A 21691-nucleotide genomic window follows, 5' to 3' on the forward strand; every position below is an offset into this window, starting at 1 on the left:
TCCACAAGACACGCTAAGTCCCAGAGCGCATGTTCCGAAGGCCAGCATCCCTTTTTAAGCCTAAGCCAGTCCCTGAAACCTCCAAACAACGGGACAGATGGACCCTTGGCTGCTCGTTGCTCTCAGCCTCCTGGTATGATGTCCAACTCAGTCCAGTGAAAGAAAGTCCGAAAGTCCAATCCTACCCATACAGGACGCATGGTTGCACGGGGGTGGCTAAGCATGACGGCGCAAGACTCGGTCCTTAAGCGGCCGGGCTAGGCATCTTCATGGGCAATGAATACCACCATGTAACTCAAGCCCTCAAAAGCATCCTCCTTGGATGACCACTCTACCTGCACGAGCCAAAGCAGTTTTCACCCATTTTTACACATCACCATCTATATCCCACATGGCACCAAGGATTTCACGATCATCACGGAATTCACAACCATCAAGGAGGCATGGTATATGAGTTGTCATTGATAACAGTAAATCTTTTCTCTGAGGAGAGGTGTTTTAAAAGCGACATCTCTGAGGAGATATATTCAATCCGGAGCATGCTAGATATCATGGAGTCGTCCAACGTTAATATAGATAATGACAGGTAATCCTAGGGTGATATGTATTTTGGATGATGACATGTAAGACATGGCAGTGTTGATAGGATTAACTACTACAAGTAGTTTGAAAGAAAACACAATATATAGCACATGCGATAATAAGTCCGGTTTTAGTTGATCATGTATATTATTTGAAAACCATAGGTTCAGTATGATCAAGGAGATAGGACTAGCCTTCTCTGGAATTTTCTTCAAAGTCTTGATTGTAATCAGGATCCTCCTCACTCCTGATGCTTCCGGCGTAGCACTCGCAGAACTCGGGTTGCCCTGAAATCGCGACTACGATCAATAACGGTAACACTAAAGAAGAATCAATTAGCACAAAATGGAAAGCCAAATGAGCCCTAATGTATACCAAAAAATTACAGATGAGTAGATCTCGATTTTAGACGAATTTCGGTGAAAGAATCGCCGAAATCGGAGCCAGAATGGAGAAGTTACGGCTCCTAGAAGATTTAATCAGAATTTAAATCAAGAAATTAAGAAATAGCACTGTTTATATGTGGGGCCCACGGGTGGGACCCGCTGAACAGTAATCTGGCTCCACATGAACAGTGATAGGTGGGATCCACATGAACAGTACAAATTTGGGCCGAGTGGGCTTGGATGGGTCGGATCTGGGCCTGGGTCGGGTTTGTACGGGCGAGGCTGCACAGTGTTGGGCTGCACAGTGAAGGCCTATTCAGGTTTGGGCTGGGTGGCTTAGCGGGTTCTGGGAGCTGGGCTGGCCCACTGGAGCGCGACCTTTGAACGGCTGGGCCGGCCTGGCAAGCCAGCGGCGCTCGGGCCGAGCCGTGGCTCAATCGGCCAGGCCAAGTCACGGCCTTTGGCCGGCCCATGAGAGCGCGTGGGTGCACGGGCGAGCGCTGGCGCACGTGAACAACAGAGGGGAGGGGAGAATTAGCTGGCGGCGAGGAATCGACAGTGGCGCGCACAGGGAAGCTCATCGGAGAAGCGTTCTGGTCGGGGCTCCACGAAAATAAATTCATGCCGACCTACTACGCGCTATGGAGAACTCAATTGGGCACTCACCGACTGCGACTGGCAGCGAGAACGACGCCAGATCATGGCTGGAGAGGAGGCAGCGGCGCGGCGCAACTGGACAGCACCTCCCCTGCACTGGGAGGTGCCAACCTGCACAGAGAAATGGGCCTAAGGCCTCTAGGCATCACAACACAATGGTCGGCCACGCACACAGAGCACCAGCATGCCGGTGGGGACTGCTACACGGTGGCGGAGAGCAGAGCTCACGGCGGCACGCGGCATCTAGCTAAGAGAGAGCACGGGGACACCTACACGCTATCTAGGAGGGGGTGCTAGGGGCTTGGGGTGCTCATCGTGCTCAAGGATGATGAGAAGCGGGTCGGCGATTTGTCGAAGAGGCGATGGTGGCGCTGCTCGGCTATTGGTGTGGACAGGCTCCCGTCGGGCTTCTGGTGAACGGGCAGTGGCACAGAGACGACGAAGGCCTCCTAGTACCCCTTAGCAGCACGTTGATGGTGAATGGGTGACGGCGAGGTCGCAGAGCGACGGCGAGGCGAAATGGAGAAGAAGGGCGAGAGAATGACCGGCTGCGCTATTTATAGACGAGTGAGGGAGCACGGGGAGGCGGTGCAGGCGCTGGCATCATGGGGACATCGGCAGCAAAGTGGCAGCCAACGCCTACCTTATTTCCCGGATCATGGGCATGCTCTGCACCGGCCAAGCGCGTGGGCCGCAAAGTCACGGCGCAGAGGCATAGGCAGCAGAGAAAGGGGGGAGAGAAGAGAGAGAGAGAGAGAGAGAGAGAGAGAGAGAGAGAGAGAGAGAGAGAGCGGAGAAAGGGGGGCCGGTGGGGAGAGCTTCCCGAGGAACGATGATCGGCGGAGGCGTCATCGCGCTGGAAAAGGAAGGAGGGAGAGAAGGCATGCGGAACGGAGGCCGGATCAGCGACGCGTGGACATGCGGATGGGTGAGCATGCGCGAGCTGGGCTGGCAGTGCGGTGACGTGGGCCGAGCGTGGCGAGAGAGAGAGAGAGAGAGAGAGAGAGAGAGAGAGAGAGAGAGAGAGAGAGAGAGAGAGAGAGAGAGAGAGAGAGAGAGAGAGGAAGGGCCGACGCGTGGGAGGAGAGAAGAAGGCTGGCTAGTGGGCTGAGAAAGAGAGAGGGGAGGAGAATTCGGCCCGGGTGAAAAAGAGAGGGAGAAAAGGAAAAGAGAAAAAAGAAAAGAGAGGGAGGGATTTTTGGGAATAATTCAAAATGGAAAATGTTAAATTTGAATTTTGACTTGGGATTAAGATCAACTCCATTTGGAATATTTGAACTTTGATTTGAATTTGGAATAAGATCTTTGGGGGAGGATTTGAAACAAAGGATTCAAACTCAATTTGGATTGGAGCTGAATAGAATCTAAGAGTATATTTGAAATTGAGAGACATTCAATTTCAAACCTCCACACAAAGAACCAAAGAAATCTCACACATGAACCAACTTAATGCAGAGACTATTTTGAAATTGATTCTAGTGCACTTTGAAATACCTATGCAACTTAGCACAACTTATAAATATGAATGTATACATATACTGGTATATATATACATCCACATACCTATTCTCTTAACCCACAATTAGCTTAATTAATCCTAAAAAGTTTTAATTTGAAGTGAATTTGTAATTAATTAACATGCTCAAACTCAGGATGTTACAACGACAACAAACGTTGATATGTATGGTACGCATAAAGACTAACCTAATAGCGTGTCGCTACTAAACCTAACATGTATTAGGGAATAAAAATAGGCTAGATTAAAATAGATGCTCTCTACTAATTGGATCTACAATATTTTCTCTTTCGTAGGGCATCGGGGCCCTCCGCTCGTTTGCATGTATGGTACGCTTGAGTCTATCAAGGATATCGTGTCATAGCTCATAAGGGTCTATCTTGCCCTTACCCTTGTTGAACCCGCACCCAGATCTGGTAGCCATGGAAGGGATTATGTTGGATTGTGTTAGAGATGAGGTAGCTATGGATGGGTTACCCTTATATGCATAAAGGGGGAATATTGTCATAAACTGTTTGTTGTATTCAAGGGAGATTTATTGCGATGTCAAGGTGGGTCTCAGGTAATCATGTCGCGTGTCTGTCGAAAGCGTCCGACGACAGAGAGAGAAAGAGGTGTGATATTGTAGAAGAATCGATAAGGTCACAGGCAAGTGTTTCCTCATCATTTGACTGCATGGAGCGAGGATGTGTTTCCTTAGCAAGATTAGTGTCATTATCTCATACATTGCCCCTCTAGTGTCGTACATCAAGGCTCACTTATCTCTTGACTCATTTCGTATCCACTGCGAGAAGTTTGTAACAGATGGCTCTGACCTCCTTACTATCTAGAGAGTATCTATTGGGATGGAATCAAGAGCAACCGACTCCTCTCCAGTGTCTGCTACCTTAGCTGACTGCTTCGTGGTTAGTTCATCTAGCCTTGCTTATAGTGCGTTGAACTTTCTTTGCTGGTTTTGGTAGCACAGTTTCTTGAAAAAATTCATCAACTACTTATTTTTGAATTGTCTATAAAAGTTTTCACCCATACGCCTTATGTACCACCTGCTCTTCAAGTCAGGCCACTTTGTTGTCACACTGTCAAATACTGCAATATTGCATATCCAGCAAAGGTTGCAACATCCTTACATATCTATCATGAATCAAACATATACTAGGTCAGTCTAGAACAATAGCATGCTTCACCGGCTCAAGGAATCAATACTAGCTATCCCCATTCTCGTTCTCCACAAAGGCCAACCCCGGTGGAATAACTTGGTTGTTCCTGCCTACCCCACTTGTAGACAATATCTGTCCTTTAAACTTCCCAGTGAGGAACGTTTCATCTAAGCAAATGATGGGTTGACAGTACATAAATACCTTGATAGTTGCCGCAAATGCAAAAAAAAACACGCTATAATACTCGAGGGGCAGGGTCCCTTACATCACTCGAGGGTTAATGCTTGATGCCAAAGTAACTTTTAGAGTTTCTTGCACATATTGTGATTAGTTGACGTGGTAAGTTGTCATATGATGTTTCGTATGTCACAAATCTTATCTCAATAGCCTTCTATTTCATCATCCATGCCTTGGCGTAGCGTATTGTGTACTGAAACCTTTCCTCAATAACATAGATTATTGATCACGGCTCATACTTTAGGTTGTTCACAATCTCTCCATACATCACATTGACAACAAAAATAAATGATAGGTCTCGATAGCAGAACTCTATTTCCTCAATATGATAGTTACGCTCTCTAACTATTGAGCACTCCCAGTGGTCAACCCACTTTCCCCTGAATGTGTGCACCCGCCATAGACAATCAGGCACCAAACACTTAACGTCGTACTCACTTTTGCTTGACTTCACAATCTTGAACTACCTCTCAAAAGACGATGATCAATATTTTACTACATCAATAACAACCTCATTACTAGGATACATAGCGCTATGGGACACCTCGTTCTCATGATATTCCCACAATGTTCGATGACTCTCGCTGACCACTAGCTATGAAAAATTCTGATTCCTTCACTCTACAGGAACATGAGCACTTTCCTCCTCGTCGAATGAATCATCATCGATAATAGCTTCCTCGAGCTCCTAATCCTCCCTCTCTATCTCTTCAATATGTTAGAGATGTGCTCCCCTCATCGACCACACCTCTCGGATGCATCGGCTACACATCCCCAACATCCTTCTTGTTCCCCATAGTTGCCTTGTCTAATTCATCCACCACAACTTGATTTGTTTCTGGTAATGCTTCTCTGACATTTATCTCTGTTGGATCCTTCTGATACGCCTCAGCTAGCAGCATAAGAGATCATGTTCACATGCTATATCGACATACTACCTCCAAGTAATTGTTGAATTAATCGGGATGAGCTCCCCAATATACCCTTCAGTAGCATAGCTAAGCATAACTCTTAGCTTAAGATTAGTGCTAGGGATCCAATTAAAAATAGTATATCAGTCACTTACACACGCCTAATATTATCCTGACGTTGGCTCTACTAAATCTCTTCACGATATTCTGAAATCAAAAAAATCTACACCGTTAAGATCTAACTCTCAGTTTTGTCTTAGACCTGAAGTTTGTATGTCTTTGAACGAGACATCGAGACCTGACCAAGCTGGATCCAGACCGGGCGTGTAGAGAGCCCGAGTTGTATCGGCATACTGTATTTTGCTACCGAGGACCTGCCCATCAACTATCTTGCCGGGCCATACCAGGCTGCTTATTTGAAGCAGTAAAATCGTAAAAGTAGACTGGTCGAGCTTGTCCTAGCAGGCAAACGTTAGACCTAGATTTAGGGCCAAGCCGTTGGGCTTGAGCTGGACCATTTTTGCTGTACACCCATAGAACAGACCGACGGGTCCTTTCAAAGAAAGAAAGAAAGAACAGGACAACGGACTGCGCAGAGCAATCGGGCAGCACGTTCCATGAACCAAACAAGTGTGAACAGTACTGTGCCAGGATGGGGACCAATGCCAATCATAAAAGATGGTTAGTAAGCACATCGAGGAGCAGCATTCGCGAAGGGACGTGTTTTATCATGAAAATGATGAATGGTATTTGGGAAAGAAATGATTTGTTGCGCGCAAAATAGAACTGTGGCACAGCTTGATTTGGAGTGAGTTCTAGAGATAATGAAATTGGTAATACTTAATGGTCGCCAAGCGCCTGTAGCTCAGTGGATAGAGCGTCTGTTTCCTAAGCAGAAGGCCGTAGGTTCGACCCCTACCTGGCGCGTTTACTCTTCTTGTCGGTTGGTATTTTTTCCCTCCCCTCTTGAAGAAGCTTGGCCTAGGCGTTTTGGCATTTTTATTTTAATAAGGCCCTGTTTATTTCAGATTATAAAAGCTGGATTGTGATCAAAATTTTAAAGCTGAAACAAACAGCTAAATTGTAAAAGTTGGATTCTGATCACAATCCAAAAGCTGAAACAAACAGCTGGGTGAAAAAGCTGGATTGTTACAATCCAACACACAGATTGTAACAATCCAGCAATCTGCTTTGCACCAGATTCTAACAATCCACAATCCAGCTTTTTACAATCCAGCTTTTTACAATCCACAATCCATAAGCTGATTTTCACAATCTACAGTTGAAACAAACAGGGCCTAAGTCCAACCGATAAACGAGCGGACTCACCGCGTCCTCCGCCGCCTCGCGCCGCGTGCCGCTGGGCATGGCGCGCTGCGCGCCACCTGCTGCGGGCGAACCTGCTCCCGCTCAAGTTGGGCGGCATCTTCATCTGCTTCGTCGGCCATGACCTCCCGGGCTTCCTCGCCCGGCCCTCGTCGGAGCCCACCATCTCCGGCTGGCCGACTCCCTTCCCATCACACAAGAGGGCGCTGACATGGAGGATCACTGCAACGGCCTCCTCCTGCTCGACGACCTCGTGGTTAACCGTGCCACGCGATGGTGGGCACCCCTTGCCCTGCCGCACACGGCACACCCTTGCCCTGGCCCACGTGCGTGCCGACAAAGATTTACCATGATTACGAGGTCACGCATTATGAGGTGACCGCATTCCCCTGCTTCTATTATGAGAACGCGCTTCATTGAGACCGTCTCTACTATGGTCCTGGGGATAAACACGAACTAGACCCTGCAATCGAGCAATCCGAATGGCCACCATCACCATACACCTTACAAGTGTTCTCGTCCAGTATCGGGCAATGGAAAGAGGAGACATTTGTTCGCGAAGGGGAGTCTGTTAGGACTCTCGCTGGCATGAGGTTGGTCTGCCCATCCCAAAGCCTGCATCATTACTCAGTCCATATTTATTTTAGTCTGTTTTTAGCTTCTACTTCTGTCAGAAACAGAAATCAAAAATTAAAATAAATATATTTGTAAAAAAGTAGTTTTTAAAAGTTAGAAGCCCGTTTTAGAAAATAAATCAGAAGCTGTGTGCTGAGAGGTTAAAAATATTATTGTAAAAACCAACAACTAAAATTCAAAAATAATTTTTTTAAAAAATCAAAAGCACAACTTTAAAAAAAACCAAAAACATAAGCTCAAACAAACCGCCTCTCGATCTACTGGAGAGGAGCACTCTATGTACATTGTCAAAGTGATTTTGTTACGAGGTAACTACTCACTCATTCTACATGATCATTTGATTTTTTGTTTTATTTTTGCTCTTGAGTATTTATCCAAATAGACGAGTTGTTAAACTTTTATTTTGTTTTATCAATGATTCGGTTTCGCAGAATATCCTCATCAAATGACAAGTACCATGTAATTAAATCACCGACAGGTGTGAGCAAATATCAAGACTTCTACCTTGGAAGATCAAGAAAAGGGGTGTACTTTGCCTCACTTGACGCTCAATGTTGGCTTCTAGTTTGGAGGCTTAAAGAATCGAGTGCTCAAATGGAGTGGGTGTTGATACATTACAGGGACCTCAAGCGCATGGTGCCACGTCCGAACTATGGACCAACAAATTCATGGATCCTGGATCGTACAAGGTATTAACTGTGATGAACATGATCAGCCAGTTTATCCAAACAAAAACATGGAAAACTAGAACGGAACTCTGATGATGATAATCTTCTCAGCAATGAAGATAAGGTTGGAGTGTACGGAGGTAGATGTATGTCGATCATTGGGTTTCATTCATAAAAGAAGGTCGTCTTCCGTTACCTGCACATTATAAAACAAGTAAATATATTTCTTCAACTCTAACTTCAATTAATCTATAATTAAAATACTCAAACTAAACTTAAACGATCTAAAACTCGACAAACTAGATCGGTAATCTTATAGGTCACTATCATTGATAAATTAAGATACATTTAGCTTAATTTATCAGAAACACGTGTGCACGTATGGAATCTCGACCTAGGAATAGGAGGATTTGGAGTGCTACAGCCTGTCGGCACGTAGCGAAATCATCGTTGAACTCCGCTTGTTGTACACCCCAGTTGCCTGTGCCTGTTAGACTATATTTAGACGTGATCACCCTCCTAATCTTCCCGGTTGTTGTTTCCATAAGCCGGTTGTTAAGATATGGAAGGGTTTAGCCTATTTATGTAACCTTCTGGTAAATCAATCATCATCGCGTGAATAATCTCGCTTTCATGGTATCAACGAGCGGTTCGCTCCTGCGACCCTCGCTTCCGCATCTCTAACTACCGCCGCCGCCCCTCTCTCTTCCGGCGTTCTCTCTCTCCTTCTCGCCATGGCCTCCGCTTCCCAGGGGCTCTCTCATGCCGCCGCTCTGGAAAACGCCGCCATCGAGGCCGCACGCGCCGATCTCGTCCGTCTCCAGGCCGCCAAGGCAGACGCCGCCCTCATCAATGCGGCCGAGGATGCTGTCACACGCCTGGAGGATCTCCGCGCCGCCCGGGAGCAGCTCGACGCCGACTTCAAAGCCGCTCAAGCCGCGACCGTCCAGGCCTATGCGGCGGCCCAGGCACACGCCGCCACCACTGCGCTCCATGCCCAGGCGGTGGCTGTCTCCAACATCAAGACCGCGATTCCCATCGCCCTCGATCTCACCTCGATGAACTATACCAAATGGAAGGCCCTGTTCCTCAACACCCTTGGTAAATATGAGCTGACCGACCACGTCTTGGTTGAGATAGATGACGACACCGCCGCCGATCCATATTGGGCGCGTATGGATTGCACGGTGAAATCCTGGATTTTCAGCACCATCACGTCGGACCTGATGGAGGTCGTCCACACCGGCACGCCGTCTGCCCGCGCGATGTGGCAGAACATTGAGGAACAATTCGTCGGCAATAAGGAGACGCGCGTCCTCATGCTCGACAGCCAGTTCCGTACTTTTGTACAAGGCTCTCTCACCATCACCGAGTATTGCCGCAAACTCAAAAGCATGGCGGATGGCCTGGCTGATCTCGGACACCCGGTGGAGGATCGCACCCTCGTTCTCTCCGTTCTTCGCAGTTTGAACGAGCGCTTCGAATACATGGCGGCTCTCATCAAACGCCAGCGCCCGTTCCCGTCCTTCGTCACCGTGCGCTCCGATCTCGAGCTGGAGGAACTCAACATGCTGTCCAAGGCGCCCTCTCAAGCCCTTGTCGCTGCAGCCCCTCCACGGACGACGACTTCCGTGACGCCTGCTGGTGGCGGCTCCCCTTCGATTGTTGCTGCCGTCACCTCGCCTTCCGCGGTGTCTCCTTCTGGCAGCGCGACGCTTCGCGGCAAGGGCCGTGGCCGCGGTAAGGGGCGCGGTCGCGGAGGGCCGGCGTGGCCCACCACCTTCAACCCGATGACTGGGACGTTCCAGGTGTGGCCCGGCTACAACTCAGGCGTTCTCGGCGCTCGTCCACGCGCCCCTGTTGCCGGCGCTGTCACTGGTCATGCGCTGACTGCGCAGGGCACACACGGCGCTGCACCCGCCTTCGGTCTTCTGGGTGCGCCCCCTGGCTATGGCGCGCCAGGCGCGCCGACCCCCGGCTCTGGTGCTTGGACACCTTCCCCGCTTGCTCCGTACTGGGATCAGCAGGCGCTTGCTAATTCTTTCAGCACCATGACGCTTACTCCCCCGCCGTCCAGTGAATGGTACATGGACTCTGGGGCCGATGCTCACATGACGTCTTCGTCTGGTAACCTCTCCTCCTCTTCTCCCCCTTCATCGAATTGTCCTCCTAATATTATTATCGGTAATGGGTCACTGCTGCCCGTTATCTCCACTGGCCATACTAGTTTTTCTGCCGAGCGCCCTTTATATCTTCATAATGTTCTTGTTTCTCCAAATATTATTAAAAATCTCATATCCGTTCGACAATTTACCACTGACAATTTTTGTTCTGTCGAGTTTGATCCTTTTGGCCTCTCTGTGAAGGATTTGGCAACCAGGAACGAAATCGTTCGCTGTAACATCTCGGGGCGGCTCTACTCCTTCCATGTCCCGCCTCGTGCGCTCCTGGCTGCCACCACTCCTAGCACCCTCTGGCATCGACGTCTTGGTCATTTAGGTGTCGAAGCCCTGTCTCACTTGTTTCATGCAATAAACGTGAGCTAGAACCCTTGTGTCATGCATGTCAGCTTGGTCGCCATGCACGACAACCTTTTGCTACATCCAATTCGCGTGCCATCACGAACTTTGATTTAATACATTGTGATTTGTGGACATCACCTGTGCCTAGCATTTCTGGCTATAAATATTATCTCATCATTCTTGACGACTGCTCACATTTTACATGGACTTTTCCCCTTCGGCTAAAATCAGACACATTTCAGACCATCTCACATTTTTTTGCTTATGTTGCTACACAGTTTGGCACCACTGTAAAAACTGTCCAGTGCGACAACGGACGAGAGTTTGACAACTTGACCTCGCGTCATTTTTTTCTCACCAAAGGCGTTACCTTGCGCATGTCATGTCCTCACACCTCACCCCAAAACGGTAAAGCTGAGCGCATTATCCGTACTACTAACAATATCATGCGCTCCCTTATGTTTCAGGCTAGCATTCCTTCACCATATTGGGCTGAGGCGCTCAGCACAGCTACGTATCTTCTAAATCTGCACCCAACCAAAACACTGAACTTTTCCACCCCTTTTTTCGCTTTATTCGGTATCCCACCCACCTATGATCATCTCCGTGTTTTCGGGTGCAAATGCTATCCCAATCTTTCTGCCACAGCCCCCAACAAACTTTCACCCCGCTCTTCCCTTTGTGTTTTCCTTGGCTATCCACCCGAACACAAAGGTTATCGCTGCCTTGATCTAGCCACAAACCGCATCATCATCTCTCGTCACGTTGTGTTCGACGAGTCCTCCTTTCCTTTCGCCGAACTCGGCTCGGCACCGCCTTCATCCCACTTTGAGTTTCTCGATTCTGATGAAACTAACGGGCCTCCTCCAGTTGGCCACCCTTTTTCTTCAGGTACACCTGCAGGTCCTCCCCATGTCAGCCCCGCTGCCCCTGCCTCCCCGCAGGTTGCTGCCAGCGAGGATGGAGCGGCCACCGGTGACGCCACGCCTGATGCTGCCCTCGGCTCACCCCGGGTTGCTGCCAGCATCGGGCCACCGTTTCCTGTCGCACCTCCGGCGGCTTCGCCGGCCCCTGAGCCTGGCGTCGCTCCCTCGTCCTCTGTCGCTGGGCCGACATCACCCACAGGAGCTGCAGCACCCCCTGCTGGTACTGTCCGTATCCCTCCTGTGGACAATGCGCATTCGATGCGCACTCGCGGCAAAGATGGCTTCCGGCATCCGAAAAAGGCGTTTGATCTTCAGGCGACCTCCCTGTCACCCATACCGAAGACATATCATGGTGCCCTCTCGGATCCCAATTGGCGCGACGCTATGATTGAGGAATTCTCCGCTCTTCAAGCAAATCACACTTGGGATCTCGTGCCTCCTCCGCCTGGTGTCAATATTGTCTCTGGTAAATGGGTCTATCGCCATAAGCTTCACCCAGATGGCACTCTTGATCGCTACAAAGCACGCTGGGTTCTTCGTGGTTTTACACAACGACCCGGTATTGATTTCGGTGAGACTTTCAGTCCAGTTGTCAAACCAGCTACTATTCGTACCGTGCTGTCGCTTGCTGTTTCACAGGACTGGCCCATACACCAGCTCGATGTGAAGAACGTGTTTCTCCACGGGACCCTCGCGGAGACAGTTTATTGTGCACAGCCATCTGGATTTGTGGACTCCTCTCGCCCTGATCATGTTTGTCGGCTAAACAAATCTTTATATGGTCTGAAGCAGGCTCCGCGTGCTTGGTACAGTCGGTTTGCTACTTATATTCAGTCTCTGGGTTTCATTGGTGCCAAGTCTGACACTTCTCTATTTGTCTTTCGTCGTGGCTCCGACACAGTTTATTTATTGCTGTATGTGGATGATACTATTCTCACTGCCTCTTCTACAGCACTTCTTCAGAAGATCATTGCAGCCCTCACAGCTGAATTCTCTATGAAGGACTTGGGACCCTTACATCATTTTCTGGTAATGTCTGTGACACGCAATGCAGAGGGTTTACAGTTGTCTCAGCGCCATTACATGCTTGAGATCCTTGACCGTGCCGGCATGTCTAACTGCAAACCATGCACGACTCCTGTTGATACTAGTGCCAAGTTGTCTCCAGATGGAACTCCAGTGGCTGATGCGACTCATTTTCGTGGCCTGGCTGGTGCTTTGCAGTACCTCACGTTCACCCGTCCCGACATTGCTTATGCCGTCCAGCAGGTCTGTCTGTTCATGCACGATCCGCGCGAGCCGCATTTGGCCGTGATCAAGCGCATTCTGCGCTATGTCAAGGGCACTCTAAATTATGGGCTTCAGATTCATCGCTCTCCTTCGACTGATCTTGTGGCCTACTCTGATGCTGACTGGGCTGGCTGTCCTGAGACTCGACGCTCCACTTCAGGCTATGCTGTTTTTCTGGGTAATAATCTCGTCTCCTGGTCCTCCAAACGTCAGGCCACAGTTTCTCGCTCTAGTGCTGAGGCTGAGTATCGGGCTGTCGCCAATACTGTTGCTGAGACTACATGGTTGCACCAGTTATTGGGGGAGCTTCATCATCCTGTTCGGCGTGCTACAGTTGTCTATTGTGATAATATCAGTGCAGTCTACCTCTCTTCCAATCCTGTGCAGCATCAGCGCACGAAGCATATTGAGATTGATCTACACTTCGTCCGTGACAAGGTCGCCGCCGGAGCCGTCCGTGTTCTTCACGTACCGACGTCATCTCAGTACGCCGACATCTTCACCAAGGGATTGCCTTCATCCGTCTTCACCGAGTTTCGCTCCAGTCTGAACGTCCGTCTCTGTGGCTAGTTACGACGCTCAGACTGCGGGGGGTGTTAGACTATATTTAGACGTGATCACCCTCCTAATCTTCCCGGTTGTTGTTTCCATAAGCCGGTTGTTAAGATATGGAAGGGTTTAGCCTATTTATGTAACCTTCTGGTAAATCAATCATCATCGCGTGAATAATCTCGCTTTCAGTGCCGCTCGGCGTTCATCCCATCGTCACCTACTTCCCGCCGCCTCTCTCCATCTCGCGCGTACTTTGCTTCGCGTCCTCCGGAAAGCCAGAGTCTTTCTTCCACTCGCGATGGCTGCCTGCGAAGGAGCCGCCGAAGTGCTGGCGGAACTAGACGTGCAGCAGCACAGCCTGTTCCCTGAGGCGATGCTGTACAACCAAGGATTTTGAGGTCCTGAACGGCCTTTCTCGCGTGCATGCCCGACAAGCGGCTCACGGCAGCCGCCGTGCTCAAACACCCATTATTCGCCAAGGTCGACGCACTGGCGCTGCCAAAGAGGACGTGGTGCCCAAGAAGAAGGAGCTGCTGGTCATTCCTCTGGCTTCGCCTAAGAGATGAAACCTGCATTGCGCGTGATTCGAGAGTCCTTTGATCGTTGTAATGGCTACTGTAGCTTAACACACTTGAACAGCCATGCTTCGATCAAAAAATTAATGAAAACTCTTACTGAATAAGAATAACACGTGATAAAACGTGCATGCAACTAAAGCCTAGCACGCACGATTGTTTGAAAGAAACAGTATAGCACGATTAATGGAGTAATCATTTTCAAATGGCGGAATCTCTGGGGAAAAATCGAAGGGTGTTCAACAATCTCAGTGAATCCATAACACAAGTTGTGCAATTCATTAGAGATTACTAGCGCATCAACCTGTGCGATTGCACAGGCTAGAAATTTAGCATACAACTGAATTTTAGATATTTATGTTAATAATAATTGTATGTTAAGATACATCAGCTATTTATATTTAAATATTAGAATATAAAATATAAATGTAATTTTTATTCATAATATTGAAATCATATTTATTATTTGTGAATAGATCTAATTTATAATTTTCATTTTATGTGTTATGCAAATTGATTTTTATTTGTTTCTTGATTTTTTGAAATTATTATTATTTTTAATATTGTCACCGTATCTCATATTATTTTTTTGAGATACATTATAAATTCTTTGATATTACTTTTATGTGATAATCCGTAATATGTTTGCGTTCTGTTGTTTTAATTTTGTAATATCTGATTGGTATATTTTAATTGATTTGGAAAAATGTGTTTATTGCTAACGTAACTAAGTTGGAGTTTGCTAACGTAACCTTGTTGGACAAAGGATATCTATAAAAAAAAAGGAAAGATCAGGAAGGAAGTAGTCTTAGAGTTGGACTCTGATTTGTTTTTTAATCTTTTGTTTCTTCTGGTTGTTGATCTATGGTTACAGTTAGTCAATCAATCAATTCGACGGTCGGATGTTTTGCTTTTTTATGAGAATTTCTAGAATTTTTCTAGAATTAATGTGGAGGCACTAAAAGGAGCCTCCAATTAGTAAATATAAGACTGCACACAATATAGCGGAGCCCATCAGACATAGAGCAAAGCCCTGCGTTAGCCCATGGGTCCAATCCTTCTAACAGAACAGATCCATTAGCCCATGAGTCCTTCCTTGGGATGACCCTCGCTACTAATCCCGATCAGATGGTATTGTGCCGCTCTATCGAAAGACGCGAAGGGCAACCTAGAGGTCTAGATAGAGCGCGATGCGTTTTATATGATATGGCTCACATGTGGCAGCAAGTCCCACATATCAGATGACACCTTACCTCCTCTCCATCTCTTCAAACCGTTTCGAGGAAATGCCAAAGAGAAGACCCACCACGCCATCCCATTGACACCACCAAATCCCACCAACCACCACCACCTCCAACACCTCTCCAAGCTAGATCGCATCACCAAATGGCCACCTCATGCTGCCGCGAGGTCCTCGCCCTTCTCTTCACCGATCTCGTCAAGCTCACCTTCTCCTTCGATCGCCTCTACCAGCCCTCCAACCCCAGCAATGTTGAGGACGTGGAAAATGGTGGTGGCTCAGTATGTTCCCCAAGTTAGGAGACTCCTCGTCAGGGACGCCCAATGGTGGTGGGATCAGGAAAAACCTTACCGGTAAAGTAAATTTATCGGAGGTCACCAGTATACCCGATTTCTTAGAGATATCAAATCTACCGAAAATTTACTGGACAAATTAAAAAATATTTTTAATTTTTTTTGCATGATTTCCCTAAATTTTAGTTCCGATTCAGTTTATCACAAATTACACATAAGATAATATCACAAACTCATAGCATATTAGAAAGGTTCATTACATCAATAATAACAATATCATCCTTCATACAAAAGTTGTTAGATATGTTTAAGCAAAATGATGGACATAGACCAAATTGTACATCAATCACATTACAGATCCTTAAATTATCTCCGGGGAGGGAGGATTTGCATAGTAAAGACATACATTAATATAACTGAAAAGTAAAATGAACTTAAATAGGAAGTAACAAACAAAAGCTGACATATATCTGAAATGACAACAGAATAATGATTGGTTTCAGTTTCACTCAGCAACCTACCAACTAAATGAACTTTTGAAAGTCCTTTTGGGTGATCACTTCAATTATTCATAATGAGAATGTCTGAAGTGGCAATTTTAGCCCACATCGCAGAAATAACAATTCATCAGGGCACCTAAAAAGTTCAAATTTAAATGTCGACCACAAGATTTAAACAAAAATTAAAACAAACAATAGTTGTGATGGTAAGTCAACAGTCAACAAGGACAAAAATGATCATGTGAGTCCATAAACTGTTAGGAATTTAGCGGAAGTATCACCAGGATCATCAAGCCAAGCATAAGATTAACACACAAGACACGATATTTTTTAACGAAGTTCGGCCAAATTGCCTACATCCTCGGTGTATGACTACGGGCGCTCCTCCCCAACTGTTTCGTCTTGCCATGGTTACAATGATGATGCCTTCTATTTAAAGGCCCAGAATTAGGAGTTCGACTACAACTTTAATCGTAGTCCCACTCAATTACAACTCAAGTCTATCTGTAACCTACCATGTACACATATTCGACACATATTCCAACAAACTCCACCTTGACGAATATGCACGTCAACTTGAGTCTGCCATGTGTGAACCTCCGTGTACCTAGACTTGAGCCGTCTATCTCTGCTGCTCATCCTGAACAGTCCGACGAGGATGCCTCGCCGCTAGGAACGTATTCCGCAAAATTTGCAGCTCCCACCTTCATGAATTCACCTTTCAACTTGTATTGATGACCTCCCATCTTCTCACCTATCATCACAGTCTTGCCATCCTGCATCACATTCAAGGTCTTCTTATCTGACATCGCCTGATATAGCCAACCTTCTTCATGCAGAAATCCAAGCGATATTAGATTCTTCGTAAGTCCCGGCACATGCCGCACACCCTCAAGTAGCACTTCTTGTCCATCATACATCTTCAGTTTGATATCGCCGACTCCCATAACACGGTAACCCGTGTCATCTCCCAAGCGAGCAAGACCAAAATCACCTTCAGAGTATGAAGAGAACCACTCCTTGTTTGATGTTGCATGATATGAACTCGCCGAATCTAACAGCCATGCTTCACCATAAGACTTTTCACTTGATAGTACGAGAAGATCACCATCGCTATCCGAGTCATCTTTTTTGGAAACCACAATATTTGCCACGCCCTTCTTCAGTTCTGGACAATCTTTCCTTACATGTCCCCAATCCTTGCATTTATAGCACTGTGGCCCCTTCTTCTTCTTTTTCTTGTTAGTCTCCCTACCTGGATCACCTTTGACCAACAAAGCATCTCCAGATGAACTCTCACCAGCATTGTTCTTCCTCCTTTGTTCATGAGCAAACAATGCCGCAAGAATATCATCCACTTTGACTGCCTCTTTACCATACGTCAATGTTGTGACCAAGTGCTCATAAGATCTTGGCAAGGAACACAGAAGAATAATCGCCTTGTCTTCATCATCAATTTTCACCTCCACCTTCATAAGATCAGCGACAACTTGATTAAAGACGTTTACGTGCTCAGCAAGATCTGACCCCTCCTGCATCTTCAGCCCATACAGTTTTTTGCTTCAGATACAGCTTTCGAGTCAATGTCTTGGACATGAATTGATCATCTAATTTATCCCAAATCTTCTTAGGTGATGTTTCATCCATGACATGGTACATGATCTGATTGGAGAGACACAACCTTATTGTCGCCGCTGCTTATACTTGCATCTCTTCCCACTTGTCATCATCTACCGTGACTGGCTTCTTGTCGCTAAGAGCCTTCAGGATCCCCTGCTGTGCTAGCAAGTCCTTGACTCTTGTCTGCCAAAGCCCGAAGTTGCCAGTCCCGTCAAATCTCATCACCTCGAATTTGGACGCCATCGACGTCATCTGCCTGTTGCCGCAAACCGCCGAATCCCGCTCACGTGTACCTCACGTGTGCTGAACGCGCCTTTGCACGCTCGTACCTGCGCCCCGCGTGGACGCACCGTCACGCACACGCCGAACCGCGCGTACGCCCGCCTCGTACACCGCTCGTGCACGATCCGCCGCTCTCAAGCCCCGTCGACAACCACGCCGCTTGCACACGATGAAGCCGACCCGCTCGATCGCCGCCCGTCGTTCGCCGTCAACCGCCACAAGCAATGGTTCACGATCAGTCTGATTGCAATTTTCGCAATCTCGTGGACTTCATTCTCTGGTTACCTTGCGTTCTGTTTCTGTTGCGCGCTGCACTCGCACGCCTTGTATTTATTACCCAGCCCAGTCGGCTCTTGACCAACTCCAAGTCGGTACCCAATCGGACACGCCCACCCAGCTCTCGCGAGTGCATGTCCAAGCCACCGAGCCGAACACGCCCGCTGAAAGCGACACGAACTCCAGCATCACGAGCCCGCCTCTTTTTTAATGCCACAGCCGAGCTTCCTAGACCTCTGGAACCGAGCCGATCAACGTTGACTGTCGTGCGGTACCAATTCGACCACCTGGACTGGCTACCTCAGCCATGCATGATGCGTGGTAGAGCCCACCTGGGCCTTCCGTACCGAGCCAGCCACAGGCCGAGCGCCTCCTGCCCAGCTGCATAGTCTTGTGCGCATGATCTCCACGGGCTGTCTCCGTCCGCCACATCGCATATGCTGGACCACCACCGACGCCCGTCACCACGCCTGGCCTGGCCGCCCATGTGAGCCAATGCCTGCTGACCCTGTCCCACGCACCTGTCCGTCCGCGTCTGGCTTTGGCCGCCCGCCCGTGACGCCCAAGCAGTGGCCTGATCTGTATTGAACGCGCCTTCACGGCTTGGTCACCTCGCCACAAAACACGCGCACAAATCTCCTGGAGCTCCAGACCGTCTCGGCCTTATTCAAAGCCGCGTGCAAACTCCAGCCGATCACCATGCAATATTTTAATCCCATATGCATACATGCTTTGCTAGAAGACACACATCACATAAGGCCATGCACGTGTGCCCTCCAAAACCAATCACGCTGGATTTTTAAATCCAAATAGTGTGCATGTCTCCCATGCACCCTACATGCATGCATACAAGCTGTTGACCAAGCCTTGCCGATTTCCTTTTTTCTTTTCTCCGTTCCTCACCACCACGGCCCGCGCGCTGACTCCTGGGCCGGCCAGCTAAACTAATTAGACACCTGTTCGGCCACGTCTCGGAACCAGCCGCTTCCTGCTGCAGCTCCACGTGTTCCACCTCAGGCCAACACAGCCGAACGCTAAACGAGTCCGCACGAGTCCACGTCAGCCACGCCTCACGAGCCTCCGAAGTCCACCGTGATTTTCGCCATCGCTATCGCTGCTCCACCTTGAGCAAACAACAGCCGCTCCGATCTAGATTGATCGCCCGTCAATCAGACCGTGAGTCGAAGCCGCTGCCTTATCAACAACGTCTTCCAGCCGCACCGTCGAAACTGGCCGTCACGTCTGACTGACCACTATCGAACTACAGCCCCCAGCCGCTATCAACCTGATCTCCACGTCTGGACGGATCCCTATTGATGCAGCCCATCGGACGGTTCAAGCCGCCGCGCTTGAAGTGTCCGAATCCACCGACCGAATCGTTGATCATCGCCATGCTCCACCTTGCGCCGTCCTTCCCCGGACTAGTGCAAGCCTTGCGCGGTGTGGAACATATCCTCGTGCCTTCTCTTGATCTTTCTTCATGGCTCTGGTACCACTTGTTAGGAATTTAGCGGAAGTATCACCAGGATCATCAAGCCAAGTATAAGATCAACACACAAGACACGATATTTTTTAACGAGGTTCGGCCAAGTTGCCTACATCCTCAGGGCATGACTACGGGCGCTCCTCCCCAACTGTTTCGTCTTGCCATGGTTACAACGGTGGTGCCTTCTATTTAAAGGCCCAGAATTAGGAGTTCGACTACAACTTTAATCTTAGTCCCACTCAATTACAACTCAAGTCTATCTGTAACCTACCATGTATACATATTCGACACATATTTCAACATAAACAAACAAAATCAGAACATCCTGGTGAATATAATTTGGTCAGGGACACATGCAATCACGAGGACAGGTTAGTTCCTGTTAAAAAATCAGAAAGCTGAAACAACCTGTCATTGGTGCCCACTGCAAAGACACCTCTTTTCCCTTATCTAAAAACTAAGGACATCTCTTTGATATGCATTATTGCATTGCAAATTTCCATTCCTAACATATGGGCCATGCATGCAAGCATGCAAATATTGATACGCTGATTTCTGAACACCTAAGACACAAGAGTTAATTAATCATTACACATCGTGACCACACCTAGGCGGGAGCGGAGTGCGGGACGTGGATATCGGCCGGGGAGGGCGTGTCGCCGGGCGTAGACGTGTAGTTAAGAGTGAGGTGACAACCTTCAGGGTGCCGACGTGCAGAGGCCTGCTGGAGCCTAAAGGCGGAGGGGCGGAGCAGGGCGCGCAGCCGCGCAGGAGGTAGAGGCACATGGGTGGCGGCGGCTGGGAGTGAGAGAGCTCAATACTGGCCTGCTGGGAACGAAATGGGCGATTGGCCGGGCGTTGGCATGGAGCACTAACCTAATTTTTTTTGGACCGGGCCACACGAGGGATCTGGTTGGGCTGGCCAGCGGCAAAATGAATATTTGGCCGAAAATTTTTGTCCGGTTGTTTTTTTTCAGTAAATCGGGTTTATCAGCCGTTTACCGGCGGTAAGTTTTTCCCAAGGTGGGACACGAGCTATGGTTGGCAGCAGGGTAATAGTTTGGCGAGAAGGGAACTCCAGCGAGGGAGCTCCTCTGTGGCGGTAGAGGGGATGGCGTGGCCGTGGGAGGATTCACAGAGGCAAGGCAAACCTAGATGTCCAGGATAGCAAGGCCGGAGAGGCTTTGCTAGGGATATCAAGGGAGCAACGACGTGTGCTATCACTACCAAAATGCGAACCATGTCATCTGCATCAACGATCCTGGCAGTCTCGAGGTCGTGGCAAATGGCCACGGATACCCCCTGCTGCACAGTGGCATGGCACCACCTCGATGTCTGCCCCGCGCCCCGACCACAGCGCGGCGGCGTGCCCAACCCCGCCGCCCTTCCCCAGCCTCAGCAGCAGCTGTGCAACCAGCATGCCATGCTCGGGAGGGTGCATGCCGGTGCTATGGGTGCTCGATTTATGCGGTGGCGTGCTCCCAACCAGCAGATGCCGGAAGAAATAGAGAGAAGAAAGAGGATAGAGGTTGACGTGTGGACCCGTTCTTATTTCTTTCAATAATTTACACCTGAGCCAAACGGTTGCCACATGCCATCTGACATATGGAGCCAGTGGCAAAAACATCGGATATCTTTCTTTTAGCCTGCTCAATGCTGTAGTATTGAAAGTGCGTATATTACATTCGATACATGCACATTCACACCTCACACGTACTCTAAGACACATGTTAGACCAATAATTTATACAATAACCTATTAAATAGACTCTCGAAGCCAATGATTCTATAAGCAACAGGCATATCGTGTTCTCATTGTGGTCTAGTGACGTTCGAGATTGTCTTTAAAAAATCTATTTACGAGGGTAAGTCCTGGTACAAAGTTAGGAGTCAAACTCCCAGCCAATAGTTCACTCACTGACGAAACAACCAAAACGCTATGAGAGTATTCGCCCGGTTTGGATATATGGTTTTACAGATGAGGAGGAAATCAAATACACGAGGCTAAATAGACTTTTTCCAAAAAGAAAAAGAGGCCAATTAGTCCTCAGGAA

At 48.2% G+C, this 21691-nt stretch overlaps 1 non-coding gene across 1 annotated transcript; it reads left to right on the plus strand.

Moving 5' to 3' along the window:
- Positions 1 to 6300: 6300 nt before the first annotated feature.
- On the plus strand, positions 6301 to 6373 carry TRNAR-CCU (transfer RNA arginine (anticodon CCU)). The gene has a single exon. It is a non-coding gene; the product is annotated as a tRNA-Arg (tRNA).
- The last annotated feature ends 15318 nt before the right edge of the window (positions 6374 to 21691 follow it).

This window comes from Phragmites australis, chromosome 3 (assembly GCF_958298935.1).
Source record: "Phragmites australis chromosome 3, lpPhrAust1.1, whole genome shotgun sequence".
Classification (NCBI taxonomy): domain Eukaryota; kingdom Viridiplantae; phylum Streptophyta; class Magnoliopsida; order Poales; family Poaceae; genus Phragmites; species Phragmites australis.